Source organism: Octopus bimaculoides, chromosome 17, assembly GCF_001194135.2.
Source record: "Octopus bimaculoides isolate UCB-OBI-ISO-001 chromosome 17, ASM119413v2, whole genome shotgun sequence".
Lineage (NCBI taxonomy): Eukaryota > Metazoa > Mollusca > Cephalopoda > Octopoda > Octopodidae > Octopus > Octopus bimaculoides.
The window spans coordinates 41,081,696-41,091,330 of NC_068997.1; the positions used below are offsets into that span (position 1 = coordinate 41,081,696).

Genomic DNA, 9,635 nt, shown 5'->3' on the forward strand with positions numbered 1-9,635 from the left:
TTTATTTCGTCATTTATATTGTATAATTTTAAGTGTTATTTTGAAAAATGTAATTTAATTTAGAGAAAATAACAATAACAATGATGATGATGATAATGATAATGATAATAGTAATAATAATAATAATAATAATAATAGTAATATTATTAAGAAAAAGAATTTGTACCTGTATCATCCCCTTATCTGTTGCCTTTGTAGCAATAAAAGAAATTATTATTATTATTATTATTATTATTTATTATTATTATTATTATTATTATTATTATTATTATTATTATTATTATTATAGGGTTTTCATCCTTTTAGATAAGGGTTCTTTTTTCATTGATTAATATGTTTAGCTGTCTGTATCCTCTTTCTAACCTTTTGACTATTAGATATTTTGCCAATATGAATTATTTTAATCTGTCTATCTATCTGTCTATCTATCTATCTGTCTATCTATCTATCTATTTATCTGTTTGTGAGTGTGTGAATATGTATATATCTGTAGTTCTACAATGCTGTAGTACATTTTTATTATTTTTTTCCATGTCTCTCAGAAATATTAATAAATTGGCATGAAATTAAAAACTAGGGTATGAACTTTGTAAGTATGGTTATTAATTGAATGTATTTATCACAATTATTATTTCATATTCACCATATATATATATATATATATATATATATATATTCCATTATTGAAATTTTGAAAAAATCTAATGTTAATTATAAATTATTTTTCGCGAAGAATTCATTTAAGATTTGAAAATGGAAAAATAATCTCTTCTTCTCTCTTGTAATAATATCTGGGCTAAATGTAGCTGTTTTTGAAATGGTCACAACCATTATTGGTTGCTAATAATTTTTAAGCATAACTCTGCTCCAAAATTTTCGGCCCAAAATATGGTAAAATTAATGTGACTTTTAAAGAGAAATATCTAGGAAAATAGTAATAGTGGAAGAAAATACGTAGCTCTTTGTATGAAGGTTAAACCATTCAAATTTGTCAGTAATAAGTGTGTATATGGGTGCATATAATTAGAATTATAGTTTGTAATTTCATGCCTGCTACGTCACATGTGACATGTAGTACTACATTGTGTTTACATTTTTGTAATGATGGTGTGGGGGGGGGGATGCATGTGTCTGTGTGTGTATGTTTACAAAAATAGTCTTAGATTTTATTGCAAGATATAAACTTAGGTGTGAATAGAGGAGAATTGTTGATTTGAGTTGTGTACAATTCTTTGAAGCAGTAGTTGTAGATGTTTGTAGTTAAAAAAAAAAAATCAAAAAAAATCAGGTGAGATAACGGGAGAATTAACCAGTTGTTGCAACTTCAGTTGGTTGCAAAAGAAGATGTCTCATCTGATTGCAGTTTCATTGATGATATTGTTGTTTCAAACCCTCAACACTTTTACATACAGTGTAAGGGTGAAATCCACTTGCTCTTCTTCTTCTCCACAACTACTATATATTCGTGAATACTGGCAGTTTGTTTTAGATATGAGGAAATTGCTGTTTAAATTGTCATCTTCACAGTTTCTTATCCCTCTAGTAAATTGAAAGACAAAAATGACCTTGTCAGTATATGAACCCAGAATGTTAAGACGGTCAAAATACTGTTAAGCATTTTCCCCAACACCCCAGCATGCTAACGATTCTGCCACTCACCACCTTAATGATAATAATAATAATAATAATAATAATAATAATAATAATAAAAATAATAATAATAATAATAATAATAATAATAATAATAATAATAATAATAATAATAATCCTTTCTACTAAAGGTACAAGGCCTGAAATCCTGGGGGAGGGGACTAGTTGATTACATTGACCCCAGTCTTCCATTGGTACTTAATTTATTGACCCCCAAAAGGATGAGAGGCAAAGTCAACCTTGGTGGAATTTGAACTTGGAACGTATCAAAGGGCAAAATACCGCTAAGCATTCTGTCCAGCATGTTTATGACTTTGCCAGCTCACCGTCTTTCATAACAATGAGATAATAATAATAATGCTTTCTACTAAAGGCACAAAACCTGAAATGTGCAGGGAGGTGACTTGTCGATTACATCAACCCCAGTGATTCAGCAGAACAGCAACAACAACAACAACAATAATAATAAGTAGCACAAGGTGAGCAGTTTTAGGGGAAAGGGTTAAGTTGATTACATAAGTACTTGACTGGTATTTTATTTTATTGACCTCCAGAGAAGTAAGGCAATATCAATCATAGCAGAATTTGAAGTCAAAATATAAAAAAGATTATTATTATTATTATTATTATTATTATTATTATAACAAAGAAGGTTTCAGATTTTTGCACTCAGCCAACAATTTTATATGGAGAAGGAGTTAGTCAATATGATCAACCTTAGTAGTTGACTGGTACTTTATTTTATCAAACTCAGAGGAATGATGAAAGGCAAAGTTGACCCTGGTGGGAATAATAATAACCATAATTATAATAATGATAATAGCATTATCGTTGTGAATTTTCTTTCCTTTTCCCCTTTATTTTTGTTTTTGTTTTTTCTTTTTTCTCTCTGTCTTTCTTCCACTTTTTTTTTTATCACATGACTTTGTAAATGAACTATCTGGTGTGTTTATTTCAATGACCTACCAAATGTATACAGTAAGTTTCTTTGCCCTAGGTGTTGGGAAGACACTCGGCAAGAAATGGAAACAAAATCGAAAGAAGAGGATAATGATGATGATAATAATAATAATAATAATAATCCTTCCTACGATAGGCTCAAGGCCTGAAATTTTGTGAAAAGTTGATTTTGGGAATAGTTGATTACATTGACACCAGGACTCAACTGATTTCATCAATCCTGAAAAGACAAGAGCAAAGTCGACCTCAGTGGAATTTGAGCTCAAAATGTTCAGATGGACAAAATGCTGCTAACGATTCTGCCTGTTCTCTGCTGTAAAAATGATAATGATATAATGCACTTTAGGTCTCTCTAAAAGCTTTCTTCTGAATGCTGAAAAAACAAAGCAAATATTTTATCAATGCTGACTTCACACAATTCATAGGAGGTTACTTTTGCTAGGGTGTGGTGATTTAAGATTCCTTAGACATTTGATAAATTCTAATTTTGACTTCACCCATGTTATTTTTTTACCTCCTTCACTGTTATATACCACCAAAATAGGGTCAAGCAAGCCCTATCACATACTCCTGACTCTTATTGAACTTGTAACTGATGCATTTTAAACTATGCTATAATAATGAGATTGTTATGTCATAAACTCCTCGGCTTGCTTTGTTTATATAAATTGAATTTGCAGATCGTATTGTGATTCTAGCTAAGTTCAAACCATATTTTATGAAAAATATCTTGAATAGGATACAAATGCTTAAGAGTAAATTTAGTGTATTTTGTATAATACTTTTTATATTATTTGTCTACTTTTCACGATTTCTACAATATTATTTTTTAAAACCATATTTATATGCACTCTATATTTCCTTTTACAGTATTTATATGTACTAATATATGGAAATGTTCGTTGAATTGTTTACCACCTGCATATTTCCTGAAAGATGGCTTTCAAATATGTGTGTATGTATGTGTGTGTGTGTGTATGCATGGGTGTGTTAATTTATATGTATGTGTAATTGTATGTATTGTTATGTTTTTTTGTTTGTTTGGGAACTAACAAATACATCTTTGAAGAAATAGCAAGAATAGCAAGAATGTACCTAAGATGCTGCTTTGTTTAGTTTTTTTTTTTTTTATTTTGCTTTGAATCAATTATATCATGTTACAAGATAAAAGGAAATCTAAAAAAACGTGTTTTTTTTTCATTTAAAAAATTTTTTCATGTCCTTTTTATATTTTTATTCACTGAAATCTATAGCTTCCCCCCCAAAAATGTTGGTGGCTTTTTTGGTTTTCATTTCTAGATGCATTTTCCCTACCACTACCCCCACCATCACATCAGCTTCTCATCCTCATCACTACTCACATTGTATCAGTAAAAGAAGGTTTATTTTACAAAAAAAAAATTAAAGAAAAAAAAAGAAAAAGAAAAGAAATTATCTAGATAGAGTATTTCAAGGAATCTGCTAATTTAAAGATTTTTTAAGTGTTCAGTTATGAAAATAAAATATGGAAAAAATTGAATCTGCAAAATGAAAAATGAGTTTTGTCTAAACCATAAAGCCATTGTGTTAGATAGTAACTGATTTTGATAGCTTAAGAGTGATTTCGATGACTGGCAGAAACTAAACTAAAATTCCTGTTATCATATTGCTGCAAAAAGCATTTCATGAGAATGAATAATATAGATAAGTGAAAAATAAAGAAACAATGAGTTCTTCAAACCATTACAGAAAGATAGACAGTTTTAATGTATATTTATCTTAGACATTCTACATATTTATATACATTATTTCAAAAACTATTATATGCAAAACTATTTATTCTATACAGCTGCGTTTCAAACAATTCTTCATTTAATACAGTTTGAGCTAAATGACCATCGTATTTGAAGAGGGCTTAACTCTGTTGGATTCTCTTGTATTTTTAATATAATTATTTACATTAGAAATTATCGGCTTCCCTAGTTGTTGAAGCAAATATATCATCATTGAATACAATTTTGCTACTGTTCATGTAATACCCACCTCCCACTTTTTTTTCTGATCTTCTTTGTCAAATTAAATATTACCTTTAGTTCTTGGATATATAGTGCAGCAGAAGCTTTTAGCCTTTTTATTAGGTTTTACAAATCATATATAGAAGAGAAAGCTTCTCTCACATCCTGCTTATCAATATTAATTATATCAACCTTGAAAAGAGCACAGAGTGAGAGAGATGCCTCTTCAGATACCACTGATAGAGAGTAACTAACCTTGTGCTACAGAATAAATTTGCTTGTGTAAATTTTTCTTTTTGGAGTAGTTAGAAGAAAATTATAATTTGTCATAATTTCAAAATAATTGATACCTACAACATAACTTATAGCATTAGTTATTTTTAGCTTTTATTTTCTGTGAAAAAAAAATCACATCAATGGAAAGTGTTAAGAATTGTTTCAGTAGCCTTAATGTATCTGATTTGAAACTTTTTATTGTTTGCTGTTATTGTTTTTGTTTTTAGGCAGAATAAATACTCAGCATAACTTTTCTTTTTTGTATTCTTTTTTTTTTTTTTTTCTTCATTTGTTATAACTTATCAATGTTTTCTTTTAAAGTTACTAAAGTGCCTTAGAAATATTTTGTGAGTTAAAAAGAACTTTGAAAATATATACAATTAAGATAAAGAGAAATTTCTTTGACAAAGTCTCTTACATGACACAACTTTTTCATCTTACAAACTTTTGTATGTCAGCGAGATGAGTCTGAGAATAAATTACTTCGACAACAATTATTTCTAGGTACATAAAAAGGAGCACAGATATTTTCCTTAGCAGTTCATATTTTAAAACAAGAATTTATATCCTGAAGGTCTATATTAATAACAAGGTGCAAGTTACAACATGTTGGAAGTATATAAACAATTTGTGTGAACTGATAGCAGTTTGATTTGATATTATTGATTCACTGTCATTACACCAATACTCTGTCTGCAGTCTACTCTCTTAATTTTGTTTCTTTTCCGGATGTTAAACAGAAAGCTGTAGTTAAAGATTTATCTTCATCTACTGTTGAAGATTTTTATTTAGCATGTAGCTTACTGTTGTTGGCTTTAATGTTACTGTCTATGTTTCTTGATTTCAAAAAAAAAAAAAATGTTTTATTTTTGTTCATCTTTGTTATAACAATATATAAACTTATGGATTTAAAAAAATTTACATTGAAATAAAAGCACAGATATTTTACTCTTCTTCTTGCTCCTGTTAACTACTTAATTAGAATTAACCAGTGAGAACAGTACATATTCTCAGGTTAGGTAGGCTGAAGTAGCTAGAATAATTTCACTTATCAAAGGACATATCTAGAGGTTAGTACATTTGACTGTATCACCGTGAATTCTTCCATTGGTGCTGCAAAGTTTGATCCCACCAATTCTCAGAGTCTACAAATGACACGATTCTATTTACTATTATTTAATAAACGGAAATGCATTTATGTTGTTTAAGATAATTAGGGAATACAGGACCAGCAGATGTATGACAGTTTAGACTGACTGTAATTGGAATTTCGTTATTCAAAGCAGCATTTAAATCTCTGTTGATGAAATCTGAAATAGAATGAAAATATTTATATCAAAACTGGTCAGGAGATTAAGCATACTGATCTGTATAAAATTTTATAACAATGATAATAATGATAATAATATAATCATTATTATTATATTATTATCATAATAATGATAATAATAATAATGATGATAATAAATAAACAAATAAATAAATGTTCCATTTATTTGCCAGCATGACCCATTCATGCATGCAAAATGTTTTACAAAAAAAGATTTATAGGACATGTGGGGATATAAAAATACAGTTTCATAAAAACAAGGGTGGGGCAAGCGTACTACTATACAATATATATGTATAATACACACACAAAAAGATATTAATAAAAAAACTGATACAAATAAATTCATAGAATATATATATGTGTGTGTGTGTGTTTCGTTTTTTTTAATTCTATTTATTGGGGGCTTTTTCACAAACTTTTTTTTCCGCTTAGGGTATATATGCCTTTACCCTCTTTGTAGTTTGTACCTCTTACCGCTACTCCAGGCAATGAAGCATAGCATATTGTTGAACATGTCAACAATCATGAGAAATCTATTAAAAACCATTTCAAATGCTACAGAAATAAGTTTGACATCTAACAACTGTATATGAAGGTAAATGGGAGGCCCCTGCTTGTGTGTTTTTGTTGACTATGGTTTCAAAAAAAAAAAAAAAGTAAGAAAGTGGGGTGAGCTTGCAAATCCCTTTATATCCAAAGCAGCAAAAATTTCATGAGAAATTGAACAGCTAAACCCTAAATCTCAAACAGCACACTCTCTCAGGTGTTCTTCCTATGTTAGAAAATGAACTTTGACACATGGTCTATAGATAGCACATAATAAAACCTGACATCATTGTCCATGACAAAAATGACAACAGTGTATTAATTATTGACATAGCTATACCAAATGACAGTAATGTTGTAGGAAGGAGGTGATATAACCTGAGGTAAGACACTGACCAAGCTGTTGAAGTAAAAACAATTAAGGAATGTCTCTTTTGTCCTAATTGTAACTGACACCATGGAGTGATGCAACCATTGATAAATTGCTTATGAGGATAGATGCAGGCACATTTTGAATAACAGCCATACTAGGATCTATAAACATTGTTAAGAGATTCTCATAGAGTATTTTTTTAACTTTGAGCAATCTCATGAACCATGAACAAACTACCCTGGTTAAACTCAAACACTTCTATCCATGTTCACCAATATGTATTTAATTCTTGTTTGAAGGAAACATTAATAATAATAATAATAATAATAATAATCCTTTCTATAATAACAACACTTGAAATTTTTTAGGGGAGGGGGCTAGTTGATTACATTGACCCCCAGTACCTGACTGGTACTTGTTTTATTGACCCTGAAAGGATGAAAGGTAACATTAACCTTTCCTGTATTTGAACTCAGAAGATAGACTGACAAAATGTTGCTAAGCACTTTGTCGGGTGTGCTAACGATGATGCCTGCTCACCAATAATAATAATCCTTTATACAATAGCCACAAGGCCTGAAATTTGGAGGAAGGGCTAGCCGATTACATCAATCCCAGTACGTAACTGGTACTTATTTCATTGACCCTCAAAGGATGGAAGGCAAAATTGACCTTGGTGGAATTTGAACTCAGAACATAGTGACAGGTGAAATACTGCTATGCATTTCACCTGATATGCTAATGATTCTGCCAGCTCACCGCCTTACCAATAATAATATTAATAGTGCTTTAAAATTTTGGCACAAGGCCGGTAATTTTGAGGGGGTGGCAGGGGGGAAATTGATTACATTGATCACTGTGCTCAACTGGTAGCTTATTGTTTTTCAACCCTGAAATGATAAAAGACAAAGTCCACCTTGGTGGTATTTAATAATAATGATAATACCACCTATTTTGCAACCTCTTGAAATGTATTCTTCAGTTGTCATATTTAGTCTTTCCTGTTATTAACAGTGAATTCTCTCTTAGATCACTCCTTTCTTTGGCCACTTCAAATGCATCTTACCGATTTTTTTAGCATCTTAAAATAATAAGCTTTTTCTGTTTGTTTTCATATTTCACATTTAAAAGGATTTTTCTGAATTTTTGTTTTGAGTTCAAGAAATTTGTTTACCTTCTTGTTCCATCAGCTTTGTCACTATTATATTCTTCAGTATCTTGTCTTGGCATTCACTACTTATTCTATTGAAATAACATCCTTAAAATTGAGGGGTGGGGTGTGTTCTGCCTCATTAAATATTCATTACTTAGTTTTATAGTTATACATTACCATTCTTCTTACTCAAGCCTAAAAAGAAAGCTGTTGTTACTAATGAGAGCACTGCTTCTCTGAACTTTGTCATATCTTTTCAAATGCAAACATTTGCCATTCAACCACAATATGGCACTTGTTATGCTACAAAATTATTTGCACTTGAAATACAGCACAAACATTCTGTTCTCTACCAAGCAACATACCTAGCAGATATGTATCTGTACTATGTTTCAAATTTTGGAACAAGGCCAGCAATTTCAGGGGAGGGGTAAGTTAATTATATTGACCCCAATGTCCAACTGATACTTTATTCATCAGCCCCAAAAAGATGAAAGACAAAGTCAACTTTGGCAGCATTTAAACTCAGGACGTGAAGTCAGAAGAAATACCACTAAGCATTTTTCCCAGCACGGAAATGATTCTGCCGGCTTGCCACCATGTATCTATAATATTGAAGGATTTTGTATAAACCTTTCACTTCTATGTCTCTTAATCCTCACTTTATCTACTTTCCAACCTTTTGATTCAAATCCACTCATTTAAGGTTCAAAGTTCCTTTGTGATTCTTTCACTGAATGAGCATGAATGTGTTGAAAGAAAGGTCACTTGACTGATTTTATCAGACAAAAATGATAAGAAGTCTGAGCACAGAATATTAGAAGCTATAAATCCCTATTGAAATTTATTCATACAAAAATAAATAAGAACAACATATAGTCATTTCAATTATTTACTGTTAATCCTGGGTGTTTACGTGAGGTGTAGAAATTTGATGACTGTATACTGATAGGCAAGATTTTGTCACTCCTTTTACCATATAGTCTCTTAATAGTATATACTGCAGCTATTTTTAGTATTAGTCACTACTGCAATCCTTGTTGGGTCTCTCCTTCTCAATAGTTTCAAGAATTGTCAAATATATTACCAAGAAATCTGAGTATTTGCATCAAAATTTGTTTCAAATTTGTAAGTTTCATTTAAATGGGGTAAATTTTCCATTACTGCAGATTATAAAAAATTTACCATTGTAATATCTTAAAGTTGTTTGCTTGCCTACAATATGAGGAGAGTTGAAAAAAGATCACTTATAAATGTTAACTTTATAAATATCTCAAATCTATCGATCATATTTTTAATTTAAAATGTTTATTTTTTTAAATTGTTGCAAGCACATATACATACATACAT

General features: G+C 30.1%; 1 protein-coding gene across 11 annotated transcripts in view; it reads left to right on the forward strand.

The window, feature by feature from the left end:
• Positions 1-9,635, forward strand: part of LOC106867422 (NGFI-A-binding protein 1) — a 223,322-nt gene that overhangs the window by 98,774 nt on the left and 114,913 nt on the right. The window lies entirely within an intron of this gene.